Genomic DNA, 15383 nt, shown 5'->3' with positions numbered 1-15383 from the left:
AAAAGTTAGCCGGGCCTGGTAGCACACGCCTGTAATTGCGGCTACTCGGAAGGCTGAGGCAGGTAGATCGCCGGAGCCCAGCAGGTCGACGCTGCAGTGACCAGGAGCGGCCACTGCACTCCAGTCTGGACGACAGAATGAGACTCCAACTCAAAAAAAAAAAAAAAAAAAAGAAGTATATTCCATAGTTTATTTAACCAGCCCCTCATAGAGAAATGCTTGAGTTGTTTTCGATCTTTTACTGATATAAACACTAGTGAATAACCTTAAATATTGTCATTTGGTACATGTGTAGGCTATCTCTAGGATAAATTTCCAAAGGTAGAATACTAGATCAAAGAGTTAGTACATTTTTTAATGTATTTATTATTTCATCCACCTCAAAACAACAGGTAGTGGGGCAACTGTTGATAGGAGTTGTGCAGTCAGACCTGGATTTGATCTGGGCTTTCTTCCTTTCCTGGTGCATGACTTTGGGCAAGTCACTTTCCTTCACATGGAGCCCGAGCGTCCTCCTCTGTCAGAGGTGGAGACTAGACCCTATCTCAGTGGAGAAATTATAAAATTAGATGAGATAATCGATGGGAATTGTCCACAGTGCCACTACCTTTAGATACTGGGATCATTAGCCTAAAAATAGCTACAACCCTGATGCCCACCTTGCAAAGCTCAGTTGCTTTTTAAAAAAATTAATATGTAGTTAAATGACTTTTTCTTTATTTTGATGTACTGTTTTATAAATGTTAATACATGCATAGACTTGTGTAACTATCACCATCATCAGGATACAAAATAGTAAGCATAGTTTCCATAGATATTGTCTAGTTGCTCTCCATAAGGGATGTAAAACCACATTGCACTATCCCAACAATATATGAGTGACTTTTTCCTCACAGCTTTGGCAAATGGTAGAGTTGATTATTTATTTGCTGTCTGTTATAGCATTCCTTATGCAAAAACATAAGCAGTGGACTAGGAATACAGCAGCTGTTTGGCCCTTCTTTCCTTGATTAAAGTTACTTAAGCCTAAAATCTAAAGCTTAAAAAGAAAAATAAATACTAAACAGAGGCCTTATATTTTAATCACATTTTAAAGCAGCTACTTTCCCCATCTGCTCCTCGAACAAATAGACAGCTTAGTTTACAGCACTCTGTCATTCTGAATAACTAAAGGATAACCGAAGGAAAACAAAAAAAAGTAGTCTCGATTACACTTATATACCTTTGAGATAGTAACTGTTCTTTGCTGTATGTTCACAAGTTCCCAAACACATGTAACTTCTCTGTCCTTGTCTGCCTCCTACCTAATGTCAACACATTTGGAAATGAAAGCTGGATAAGAAGATCTTACCATTTTGAATTTCCATTTGCAAACTTACTAAATGAAAGAATGATGTTTATGGGACTGACAAGAGAAAAATGGTCTTAAGTGTTTGAAATATCTTCTCTCTTCAATGTAAATGTATATCAGCCATAAATAACCAAACTATCAGGTTTGCAAAACTCAGGCCTATGGACTAGATTCAGCCAGCAGGCTTGTATCATTGGCCTCTCATAATTTTTAAAAATTGGGAAATATTATGTTAAAATCCAGATCTCTGGATTTTCTTGAAAAATGAAAATATTTGAATAATGAGATGACCATATTATCACATCACATCTGTTGATTGGGGCACGCACTTTAATTCACTGCATTTTTATACATGGCTACTTCATTCATTTTGTTTCCTACTTATTCTTTAGAATATTATGTAATATAGTTAAAGTTTTTTAAGTTTTAACAGCAGCAAACACTTGTTTTTATTACCAGAATTTTCAGATACCATATACTATTTAGTAGTAATATTTTAGTTAAAAGCATTTGTAGTTATAATTAAAACGTTTGTTCTTGCAAACATGAAATCTGCCATTTGATTTAGTGGTTGAATTATTTAACATTTTTTTCTTTTTAATAAATGAATATATTTTCTTACCATCTTGAGAAACCATTATTGATTTTTATCAGTTTTTGAATTATTCTTGCTTTTTTCATCTGATTTATTGATTATTCCATATTCATGTCATTTGACTTTTAATATATATCTCCAAGAAACTTTAGTTGCTAAGAAATGTTGCAGCAAGGTTAATCAGAGTTGTGATCATATTTCTTCTGCATTTCGATCCCTGAACTGACTTACCATATAGCTTCTCATTTATTTTAATTTTCCAGACTTTGCAGACCCTTGTTTACTTAGGTGAGTTTTAATCACTTGTTCACCTTACTCCCTACACTCTGCCTTGAAATGTATCATAGTATAAACAAAGATTGAAGGTGATGGACCTTGCTTTCTTTGTTAACACTGTACCAGAACTATAGATACTTTGTTTATGAGCACATTTAATTAAGGTCTGCCTCTGTGTTAAAAAGGAATTTGTTTAGTCTGGTTGTACTCTTTTTTATTTTATTTTATTTATTTATTTTTGAGTCAGGGCCTTGCTCTGTTTCTTAGGCTGGAGTACAGTGGCATGATCACGGCTCACCACAGTCTCAAGCTTCTGGACTCAGGTGATCCTTTTGCCCCAGTCTCCTGAGTAGCTGTGATTAAAGGCCTGCACAACTATGCCTGGCTAACTTATTGATTTTTTTGTAGAGACGAGATCTCACTATGTTGCCTAGGCTGGTCTCAAACTCCTGGACTCATACCTCAGCCTCCCAAAGTACTGGGACTGTAGGTGTGAGCCACCACACCCAGCCTGGTTGTACTGATTTTTCAAGAATTTTATGATACGTCCTTTATTATTATTTTTGTTATCTAAGAGTAACAGATAGAAGAACAAGGAGCTAAATGAAATAGGAACTAAAGATTTATGGTAAATAGTAGGACCATGATATACCTATATACAGCATATGTGTGTGTGTGTGTGTGTGTGTGTGTGTGTGTGTGTGTGTTTGTGTGTGTGGGAATCAGTTCTAAAGACTTTCTAAGATAATAGTTCTATAGCTCTGTAGCAAATATAAACCATTTCTCCTTTTACCTAACTTATAATAAATTCTTCTTTCAATATATGTTATGGTTAGAATTTTAGATTCATGTTCTAAAAACTTTCTAAGACTAGCTCTTGAGGGTAGGGGGACATTTGTGAAAGTGCAGAAACAGGTATTTTCTTACTCTGCTGGTAGACATAAATTGGTACAACTCTTGGAAAGCAAGTAAGATATATATATGTTTACCAGGCTTAAAGATATTATTATCCTTTAACCTAATTTCTAAAAATCTGTTCTAAAGAAGCATAGAAAACTGCAACATTATTTATAATAACTAAATTTAGAAGCAACCTAAATGATAAACAGTAGTGAATGGTAATAAGCATATTACAGTACAGCAACTTATATGATACATTTTGTTTCCCAAAAAACTTCATTTAAACATGTATTATCACTTTTGCCAAAAATAAAGGCAGAAAAATGTCTGGAAAAAAAGATATGCAAAAATATCAACAGTTTAACAGTTCTTTGGTTTTGAGTGGAAGAACTATTTTCATTCTTACATTGATTTATATTTTCTAATAATCATAAAAAACCATGTATTTTACAAATAGAAAAATAAGCTACTTTTGTTTAATCTAAGAAACAATGGATACTTAAATCATTCTCTTAGGAAATACATACTTCTTAAAAATGAGATCCCTTTTAACAGGTTTTAGGAACTTTACAATTAAAAAGGAGAACTAGAACTAGTTTAAAGTACTGGGCACCTAATCAAATTTACAGTCACATGGCCATGATTCCTTCTCTTCCAGATGAAACAAGTTTCAGTGCAAATCATCAGCTTCCTTCTCATGTCTTCACAGACCTTTAACTTACCAAGACTAGGCTGTTTATTTTCCATGTGTCAACCCCAGACTCTGTCCTACCCATATTTGCTCTTCATTTTTTCTTGTGAAACTAGCCAGAATGACTGCATGCTGAGTCCTACCTTATGTTTTAAGTGAACCACCAAAGTAAAGTTTGATTTCTGTTTGAGACAAACTACCTCCTTGATCTCTCATGTGTTGTTAAAACTGAAGTGGGAGGTACAAACCTCTTTGGCACAAAACTTCATTTTCTGAACTCTAACTTGTATCAGAGTCCTAGTTGAAGTATTTTTGTTCATATTCTGCAGATAATAGCATGGTTGGACCATTAACTTTTTAAAATATATGCAATAGCTTTATTGACATATAATTAATGTCATACAATTCATCCATTTAAGGTATATAATTCATTGTTTTTTAGTATATTTATATAGCTGTGCAAACTTCACCACAATGAATTCTAGAGCACTTTCCTCACTCAAAAAAGAAACCAATGTTCATTAATAATAATTTCTCATTTCTGCCAAGCTGCAACCCATCTCTCGCCCATCCTAGGCAACCACTGATCTACTGTTTATAGATTTACGAATTCTGGGTATTTCCTGTATACAGAATCATATAATATGTGGTCTTTTGTGACTGGTTTCTCTGACTTATCAAAATATTTTTAAAGTTCATAAATATTTGAGCATTTTTATTACTGAATAATAATTTATTGTTACACCACATCTTACTTATCCATTCACCAATGAATGATTTTTTAGTTGTTTCTACTTTGTAATTATTATGAATGATGATATTATAAATATTTGTGCACAAATTTTTATGTGGACATATTTTTGCTGCTTTTTGGTATATAACTAGGCGTAGAATTATTGAGTCATATGTTAACTCTATGTTTAACATTTGAAGGACCATCAGGCTGTTTTCCAAAGAAGCTGCACCATTTTCCAGTCCTACCAAATATTTTCTCCCATTCTGTGGAGTGTCTTTTCACTTCTTGATGGTATTCTTTGAAACACAAAAGTTTTTAATTTCAATGATGTACAGTGTGTCTATTTTTTCTTTTGTCGCTTATGATTTTGGTATATAAAGAAGACTTTGCCTACTCTAAGATTATGATTTATTCCTATATTTTCCTTTAAGACTTTTAACTTTTAGCTTATACATTTCAGTGTATGATCTATTTTTAGTTAGTTTTTGAGAATGTGATGTGAAGAATGGGCCCAACTTTCTTTTTTCTCTGATTTGAATATTCAGTTGTCATAGTTCCATTTATCTTAAAGACTATTCTTGCCCCTCATTGAATGGTCTTGGCAACCTTGTTGAAAATCAATGGACCATAATATGTGTTTTTTTTAAATTTTCAATTCTATTCCATTGATCTATATGTCTATCTTTGTGTCGGTACCACACTACTTTAATTACTATAGCTTTGATAAGTTTGAGATGAGGAAGTAAGAGTCCTCCAATTTGTTCTTGTACTTTTAAATGGTTTGTTTTGGCTATTCTGCATTCCTTCAATATCCATGTGAATTTTATGTTTAATTTGCCAATTTTTGCAAAGAAACCTGCTGGTATTTTGATAGTGCATTGAATCAGTAGGTCAATTTGGGAAATAGCACATCTTAACAATACTATGACTCAGATCAATGAATATGAGATATCTTTCTTTAACTACTTTCAAAAATGTTTTGTAGTTTTTATAGTGAAAGCTTACACTTCCTTTATTAAATTTATTCCTAAGTATTTTAATCTTTATGCAATTCTAAATAAATTTTTTTATTTCAGGTTATTCATTGGTAGTTTACAGAAAATAACTGATTTTTTTCTACTAAGTCAATGGCAAAAGAAAATTTCTGATTTTTATATTGATTTTATATTCTACAATCTTAACTCATTTATTAATTTTTATAGTTTTTTAGAAAATTTCTTTGTCTTTTTAATATAGAGATCATTTCATCTGAAATAGAGATAGTTTTACTTCCTCCTACTTCCTCCTTTTCATTCTGGATGCCTTTTATTTAATTTTCTTGTTTAGTTTCCCTGGCTAGAACCTCCAGTACAATGTTGAATAGAAGTGGCAAAACTAGACATTCTTTGTCTTATTCCTTTTTTACAGGGAAAGCACTCATTCAGCCATTAAGTATGACACAATCTGTGGGGTTTTTCATGGAGGAAGTACCCTTCTATTTTGTTGAATATTTTTAACATGAAAAGATGTTGGAGTTTGTCAAAGGCTTGTTCTATGTTTCTTTACATTATTAGTGTCAAATATATTTCTGTATGTTATAGACCCAACAGTACTTTATCCTACAATATAGTTCTGTACAATTTCTTTTTAAATCATTAAGAAAAGAAATGAAAAGAAATATGCATTCATACTGTCTTTTATAATTACATTTACTTGTACTCTTTATTTTTTGTTTGAGGTCAGATTATCAGCTGGTTTCCTGAGAAACTTTCTTTACTATTTATTTCCTTTTTTTTTTTTTTTTTTTTGAGTTAAGGTCTCACTCTGTTGCCCAGACTGGAGTGCAGTGGCATACTCCCAGCCACTGCAGCTTCAACCTGCTGGGCTCGGGTGATCCTTCTGCCTCGGCCTTCCAAGTAGCCAGAACTACAGGCATGCACTACCACACCCAACTAATTTATTATTTATTGTAGAGATGAAGTCTTGCCAAGTTGCCCGGGTGGGTCTTGAACCCATGGGCTCAGGCAATCCATTCAGTATTTCTTGTAATGTAAGTGTGTTAGCAGTGAATTTTCTCAGTGTTTGTACATTTTGGAACATATTTATTTTATCATCATTTTTGAAAGATAGTTTTGTTGGATATAAGATTCCTATATTACACTTTTTAGCTTTTTTTTTCTGTCAGCACATTGTTTATATCATACCACTACCTGCAGATCTTCATTGTTTCTGATAAGAAGTCAGTCATTGATCTTATTGGTGTTCCCTTGTATATAAGAAATTCTTTTTTTTCTTACTGCATTCAGGATTTTCTCTGATTTTCTCTCTGATGTGATTTTCACTTTGATATGTCTGGGTATAAATTTCTTTGTCCTCTTCCTACTTGGAGTTTGTAGAACTTCTTGGATAAGTCAATTAATGAATTTTCATCAAATTTTGGATATTTCCAGCCATCATTTCCTTGAATATTATTTCTATTTGTTTCTCTCATCTCCTCCTGTTACTCTCATTATGCATATGCTGGTGTGTTTCATGGTATCCCACATTTCTCTGAGACTTTATTCAGTTTACTACATTTTGTTTTTCTCTGTTCTTTCATTACATAATCTCTATCAATCTATCTTCACATTCACTGATAAATTATTCTGCCAGCTGAACTCTATGATTGAGCCCTAGAAGTGTTTCTTTTTTATTATTATTTCATTGTATTTTTAAATTCAGAATTTCCACTTAGTTTTTTTTTAATCCTGAGTCTTTTCTTTATTGTGTGCAAAGTATGCTACCCCCTCAGGGGCTTCCTTCATTTCTCTTTTTAAAAATCAATGTCTGCCGGGCTCAGTGGCTTCAGCCTATAATCCCGCGCCTTTGGGAGGCTGAGGTGAGTGGATTGCCTGAGCCCGCAGGTTCGAGACCCACCTGGGCAGGAGACCTCATCTCTACAATAAATCAAAAAATCAGCTGGGCATGGTAGCGCATGCCTGTAATTCCGGCTACTTGGAAGGCTGAGGCGGCAGGATCGCCGGAGCCCAGCAGGTCGAGGCTGCAGTGGCCGGGAACGGCCACTGCACTCCAGTCTGGGTGAGAGAATGAGACTCCAACTCAAAAAAAAGGAAAGGAAATAGCCAGACTTAGAGTTCTTTGAGCTATCTGATGTCAGTCCGTAGAATTCTGCAGTAGCTTGGGCATTCATTTTTCCCACGTCATCAAACAACAAGCAAAAACTGTGACTCAAATATTCAATATAATGGCAATTAGGACCACTTCCACAGTGAACCCTGACCACAACAGGGTTATACATGCTGTCTAGATTGGTTGCATCACTTAAAGTGTTACATAAACTAATTTCTAAAGGAAAAACTACCTGATAAGAAAGTTTTGTGTATCCATGAAGTTGATCCATATATTTAAATCTTTTCAGATGTAGAACTAGAATCATAAACAGTTTTTAAACTTCCATTTATTGGTGTGCTTCCTGTTTGCTGCAGCACTCTTCACAGTAGTATTTGTATTTACTGCATAAAGTTTCTGTGTTGCTAAAACCTCTTAAACAGTAAGTGATGTATTTTGTTCTATACCAACAGAAGTTCTAAAAAAATCTTCATCTTTGCTTTATAGTTTTGCAAGTTAGACATGTGATTTCATTACCTAATGTTCCCTAAAAAAATTTCTTGAACTCACATTGAGTATAGTGTACTATTGTTATTTTCACTGTCAATTTTACCATTGTATAACTGACCATTTTGTTTTTTCTGCTTTTTCTCCTTTTAAAATACCAACAATTGTATTTAGTAAGTAATTTAAGAATCTGTGGGTATCCTGTGTATAGTTGTCAAAAAACTCACTTTTCTTTCCATAATCTTGTTGTGAATTTCTTAGGAGATATTGCTTCAACCTTTTTCTTCTGAGATATGCTGAGCACATAAGAAAATTTTCCTTCTTCCTAGGTTGACTCTTGTATGTAGAACTTTTTCTTGAAATAGATGACAGAAGTAAAATACCTGAAGAATTGAATTGCAGTAGCAGGTATTCCCAAAGTTGACTAATCCAAAGCAGTGTCTGTTGCCTGGAAAGTATTCTAGGCCAAGATCTTTCTCTAAAGCCAAAGCATTAGCACCCACAGTACAAATGCAGGCAGAGGAAGAGGGGAACCAGGCCACCTGCTTGCAACATAGCCCACAGGCAGGCTTCAAGCTGCCATGGACCCACACACCAAACCTGCTGTGCTGCCACTGCCCTGCTTTTTTTCCCCCATAATTTCCAACTCTTTATTAATATTCTATAGCTTTTAGAACAATGCAATCATACCTCCTTAGTTCTTCAAGCATGGTTTGCTTTAGTTTGAATATATTATATTTAAAAAGGTGCCTTGAAATCTTTGTTAAGTCTGACATCTAGGCTCTCTTAAAGGCAACACTGTTCACTGTTCTCTTTTTTCCCTTGTGTATAGGACATACTCTCTTGTTTCTTTGCATGTCTTACAATATTTTGTTGAAAACTGGATTTTCTAGATAGCATATTATAACAATTCTGAATACTGGTCCTCTCCCTCAGTACTTCTTGTTGTATGTTTACTTATTTGTTTAGTGGTCTGGCTGGACTATTTTAATAAAGTCTGTTTCACCAACTGTGTGAAACTTCTGATATTACTCCTCAGAGAGCACTACCTTTCTCATGCATATAGTCATCCTGGGATAACAGTAGCTATGACAGAGCTTTCTTTGACTGTCTGGTTTCTCCATCTCTGTTATTCTGTTTGCCCCTGTTGGTGTCATGCCCATCTAGAATGTTCTATTGTTTTCAGTAATGCCCCAGGGCACAATCACTTTGAGGTGTGTACTAATTAAATTCTGACCTCTCTGCAAAAGTCGTTTTTGAGGCCATTCTTTGAAGTTTATTTTGACCCCAGGAGGTCTAATCATAGCTGTCTCTGTCCTTAGCTTTCTCTGGTTGATACCTTCATATTCTGGGGGCGTTTTTCTGTTTTGTTCTTTAACTGATATCATTTCCTACAGTTCACTGAGGTGGTCTACCACTTAGCTTATTTCTCTCATGGAGATACTAGCTTCCTCTTACTTGCTTACCAGCAAAATCTCCATTGTTTTGAGAGCACCCTTAGGCTTGAACTTCCCCATGCTCTGTTCTAAATATAGTCAGTTATTTTGGGAAGAGCTTTAGATCTCTCTGTTGGATAGCCTTTCTCTCCTAGTGGGCAAAATTTTTAAGCTACTACTCTGAAACTAAGGTCAGGAAAAGTGACCTTCTTTTCTTATAGTGGCACCCTGTTGTATGAGTAGGGCAGTGTACAAGGTAGTAGCCTCTAACCTTCTTGGCTTGCCTCTTCCATCTTGAAACCTATTCCCTAAAAGTGAGCTGGGGCAAGGATTCTTTAAGCTCCAGTCTTCTCAGTCTGTTTCACCTGGAATAGAACCTTTGCTCTACAGGTAATGGCTTGGTGCAGGAAGGGAATTTTTGCCCTCTCAGCTGTACCTTTGTTTGGAATTCATCCTTTGTAACACATAGCTGGGGTTATGAGAAATGTTAATGGCTTGCTTCTCTCTGGAAGATATCATAGCCCTTGGCTGGGAGATGGGAAGGAAGGGAACCCTATATTCTTGGCCACTCCTACCTGGAGTGCGGGGCTCTGCCTTGCTGAGCTGGGAATTGAGAACAAGGTGAAAGAGTGACTCAGGTGTCACTGACTCTCATTGTTTTTCCCAAGAGTTAGTTAATTCTCTTGCATAAATATTTCTTCATTGACTGTGTGCCCTTGAGACAATTTCCAGCGATTTTAAATGATTGTGTTTGTGTAATTTTTGCCAGTTATCATAGCTCTGAGAAACTCCTCACTCCTCATCCATTCCAGAAGTAGATCTGAGCTATTAACTTTTGGACAGTATCCCATCAACCTCTCTCTTCTTCTCAGAAGGAACTTTATTGCTGTGTGATTTGTAATGTATCAATATATTGGTTATAGCTCTAGGAATCAGCATTGTCATGCAATAAGCCACTTTGTATAGTAGATGTCAATAAATTACAGCATCCTTGTATATCAATAGTATACGTGTAGACTTAGTGCCAACATGTATGAATAGGCATAACCTAATTTAAATCCACCTTTTTCTGTTCATGGCATTTTGTAGGTCATGCAAGGAAAGAGAATAAGCAATTCTGAATCACAGCCAGTCTTAGTGGTCTTCATGCCACTGTCTCCAAATGAAATGTAACAAAGCAAAGATGGGGATACTTTCCTCTTTATCTGAGAGAAGATGATCTCCCCGTTAACCCAAGCTAGGCCAGACCAGGCCCTCTTTCTTCTTCAGTAGCCAGTTTCCTCCCAGAGCTTCCTTAGCAAAAGGTAAGCTTTGCACAACCCTCTTTTTAAAGAACTTTAAAGAAGTTTGTCTAAAGTTCTTTGGAATTCTAGGAGTTCTTCTTTGCTCCTGCAACCTTCACCCACCTCCCATTGACAATCTCCATTGACAACTAATCCTGTATTCTAATTAACCTAAGAAAAATGGAGGAACCAACCTTGTGGCACTATTGCTTGATAAAGCCTGCAGGCCGTTGCATACAAGATATATAAAAGGCTCAATTTTATCCCATATCCTTGGGTATTTTGTTTAATAACTGATATAGAGTCATTCCTATTTTGTTCATGGAAGTGTTATATTGTATTTTACCCACATGCAGTGCTAATAGGCTTCCATGACATATCATTTCCATGTTAAAGAATATCTGGGGCCTGTAGGACTAACTTCAAACGGAAGTCTGTCATAACATGTTCTGTTTGCCCATAGTTTACCTCCTTACTTCACTTCTGATTTCTCTCTGTGCTCCATGTACACTAGGACTTCTTTCTCTAAACATACCATTTATTTCATATGTTGATGTTTTTGCTTTCACAGATACTTAGTCAAGGGATTGTCACAGAATATCCTAATAATAATGTGGTCTCGGGAACCAAGTCCACACCAGTTGAATCAGTAACTTTACATTCTAAAGCTACTTAAAAGTAATTGCTATTATCATTTTTCTCCCTGTACTGCTTTCTTTTGTCTTTTTTTTTTTATCTTTTTTCTCCCCATCACTTGCTTTCACTTTGCTTGACAAAATTTTGCTTAACAAAAGGAAAAACAGCACAAACCTAGACCCAATTAAAATATTACCTTCTCTGGAAAGTCGTCTTCATTCTTTCTTTATTCCTATTCTAGTGGATAGTTGTTATTCTCAGCTAATTAGTATTGGGGCCCTCTTTCTGTTCTTAGGGAGTACCTTACTTTTTGAATCAGAGATATTTCCTACCTTACTGGCTTAAAATGCCAACTATTTCCTTTCCCAGTCTCCTTTACACATTGGGCATAAATTCATAAACAAGACTGCCAATCAGGCATACTCACCACAGACTTTGAAGCAAAAATTAGACATGAGAAAAACAGAGACTACAGACTCCATTTTTGGAGTCTCCATTTCTGAAGTAGCAGTGGCAGCTACTTCCAGTTTCCAAATATAAAAGAAAAGTTATTCTAGTGGAAGCATCCATCCTGCAGCTTCCAGACAGTAGTGTTGCACACTGCAGGCTTCTTTCCTAGTTGGTAGCTTCCAAAGCTGGGTGTATAGCCTCCTGGTGAACTCTGCGAGGTGCTTCCTATCCTTTAGTAAATTTTTTTTCTGCTGAAATTACGAGTGATTTCTATTGATGGGAACTAAGATGCAGGAACACTTAATAAAACAATCACATCTCTGTGCCCTGATAGCACTTCATTCATAGGCCAGTATAACAACAACTTATGCTTTCTTTTGGTTAATTAGCAATACACTGTACATTAACTGAGTCAAGAGGAAGGGAAAGGGCATTCTAGACAGAAAGCATAGCAGAAGGCTATGTTGCTAGAAGAAACAGAGAAAGTTCCAAGGACTGAAGAAGCAGTGTGTCTAGAAAACAAAGTAAACTGGTGAAGGATGTCAATGGATAAAAAGTTATTAGAGTAATTAAGTTAACTGGATCATATTAGCTTCATAAGACCATGTGAAGATTTTTTTTAATTTTAGGTTCAAGCATAACATAAAGCTATTGAGGCTTTATAACTGACATGTTATGCTCAGATTTATATTTTTTTAAAAATTACTGTCACTGTGTGATGAAGAATAAATTGGAGGTGGAATAATACTGGTGATTTTGCTTGGATTTGAGATTGGCTCATAGCGTTGGAGGTTCTGAATTGTTTCAAGTTGATCACTGCCTCAGGCTATATCCTTCTACTAATCCGAAATTGTTCCTTTTGAAGCAATCCATAATGAAGCCCTTTCCCATCTCCCCCCTCCTTAGTCTTTCAGTTTAACCTTTGAAGGTAGATAAGACACAGAACAGGCCAGGGCAATACGAGGGAAGACCTCCCCAAAAAACCCTGGAACTTATTTCTTCTTACAGGTTTAAACTGAAGTCACTTTCAAAGTTCTCTCTGGTTGATGCAATACACCTATCGGGATGCTTTTTCCACTGCTCAAAACAGTTTTTGAACTCATCCACTGCAGTGCCTTTTAATACTTCTGCCATTTTTTCTTTCACCTCTTTCACATTACCAAAATGTTTCTATTTGAGGACATTTTTCATCTGGGGAAACAAAAAAAAGTCACCAGAACAAGATCGGGTGAATAGGGAGAGGGGAGCATGGGAGTCATGTCGTTTTGGGTCAGAAACTGCTGAACATTCAGTGTGGTTTGGGTGGGTGCACTTATAAATCACTCATCGTGAAACAGGCAAACATGTTGAAAGAATCTCAAAAACAAAAAAATTCACTGAAGTGAACGCAGCCACTCACAACAGTGCTAGCTGGTACACTGATAATGATGGGCTCCTAGAACACTTACCTACAAGGGAAACCTGTACTGTAAGTACCTCGCCTTCCAATAGATAATTCTGGGGGTTTTTGGTATTCCCCTTATATTTTCTCCATGCTTCTTGCTGTTATCAATAGCTAATAAAGAGACTTAAATTTTTATCAAGTGCGTTTAATTTCATATAGATAAATAACTTAAATTGGATTATTTTGCTGTCTAGATATTAAAGAGATTATGTTTTGTATGAAAATGTGGCTGCTTTCATCTTTTCTTTTAAAACAAAAAAGGATATACCACACTGAAACACATGTACGTAATTATATCATATTATGTATATAATATATACTATACACTATATTGTACATCTTTATTTGACAGCTATTCAAAAGTTTTGGAGGTATTATTTGTATTTTTAGTTGATCTCAGAAAGGGAAAAAATGATTACAGATGACCAGATTACAGATGACCAGCAAAATAATTTGAACTACTACTGATTTTTAATAAGTGCAACCTTCTGAATTGTAGCAAATCCCCCAAATCATTACAAAAGACATTCAGTGGTAAATCAAACCATTTGGTGTTTCATTTATTACTATAGTAAAGGCCTTCACATTTCTGAAAAATAAGGTTATCCTGCCAGAAAATCTAAGCTTTCTTTAAAAAGTAATATCCTAAACTAAGGCACAGCATTTGATGGCTAACATATGCAAAGTTGGTAGGGAGACGTCTGTATGGATACCCATCAGGCCAGCCTGCTTACTACAACAGCACTATAGGGATGAGGGGAAGAATCAGAGGTTAAGAGTGACTTTGTTTGCTATTGTTGACCTTATCTGCCCACGTTATTTCTTTGTTATTTTAACTGACAAAGAAAGAAAAGTTTAGAATTTGATTAAGAAAAATAAAAGTAAATATACCTTTTCTATGGTATATCTCAGGAAATAGTGGGTTAAATAATTTTATTTTTAATTTTAATTTTTTTAAATTTTTTTTTGAGTTGGAGTCTCCCTCTGTTGCCCGGGCTGGAGTGCAGTGGCACACTGACGGCTACTGCAGCCTTGACCTGCTGGGCTCAGATAATCCTTCCGCCTCAGCTTTCCAAGTAGGTGGAACCACAGGCATGGGCCACCAACGCCCAGCTGATTTTTTTTTTTTTTAATTGTAGAGATAAGATCTCACCATGTTACCCAGGCTGGGCAATCCTCAATCCTCTTGTCTCCACTTCCCAAAGTACTGGGATTACTAGAGTGAGCCGCCACGCTCGGCTAGGTGAAATGATTTTAAATTGTGATTTTTGTGAGGCAAAAATGATTGATTATGGGCAATTTCACATGGTTCAACCTAATAAAACCTACCAGTGCACCATAATATGCCATAACATACAACATACTTTGAACATGGAATTTTCTCACTGAGGAGACTTAGATACCTTTTTTCCCCCTCTTTTAGTTGTTATCAACAGCTATCTATAGCAAAAAATACTTTTATAAAATAAATCTAATTTTATGGGGTGTCAGAACACTTTGTGTGAGCATTTTTTTAAAAGATTAGCAAACTCAAAAGAAACTTTTAATAGTTTGGGCAATGAGTACACTAGAAGCCCAATCCCCACCAATATGCAATATACCCATGTAACAAACATGCACTTGTACCCTCTGAATCTAGAATTTAAAAAAGGAAAGAAACCTTTCATAGTAATGTAACTAAACTCAGATTTGGCTGCTCATAGCTCAAAAACCAAACTTGAGAGACAGGGGTTGGTGAAAAGAAAGCAGGCTTATTCAAGAGCTGGCAACCTGATGTGATGGTGGAGTAATGTTTCAAAGATCATGTTAAGTCAGAACAAATTTCAGGATCTTTATGTATTAAGGGCAAAGGGAAGAGGAAAGTGTGGGGAAGCTTCTTTTGTTCCTTTAAAATTTTTTTTTTATTTTATTTGAGTTGGAGTCCCACTATGTCAACCAGACTGGAGTGCAGTGGCCGCTCCCGGCCACCGCAGCCTCTACCTGCTGGGCTC

The 15383-nt window shown here is 35.7% G+C and overlaps 1 protein-coding gene and 1 pseudogene across 1 annotated transcript in view; one reads left to right on the top strand and one right to left on the bottom strand.

Moving 5' to 3' along the window:
• MBD5 (methyl-CpG binding domain protein 5) overlaps positions 1 to 15383 on the top strand; it is a 422713-nt gene that overhangs the window by 253769 nt on the left and 153561 nt on the right. The gene's annotated exons all lie outside the window — the stretch shown is intronic.
• LOC103262248 overlaps positions 3403 to 15383 on the bottom strand; it is a 104873-nt pseudogene continuing 92892 nt past the window's right edge.

Source organism: Carlito syrichta, unplaced genomic scaffold (genome assembly GCF_000164805.1).
Source record: "Carlito syrichta isolate Samal-C Ts95f unplaced genomic scaffold, Tarsius_syrichta-2.0.1 Scaffold304408, whole genome shotgun sequence".
NCBI lineage: Eukaryota > Metazoa > Chordata > Mammalia > Primates > Tarsiidae > Carlito > Carlito syrichta.
The sequence above is the reverse complement of the archived record's forward strand: the minus strand, read 5'-3'. Positions and strand labels throughout refer to the sequence as shown.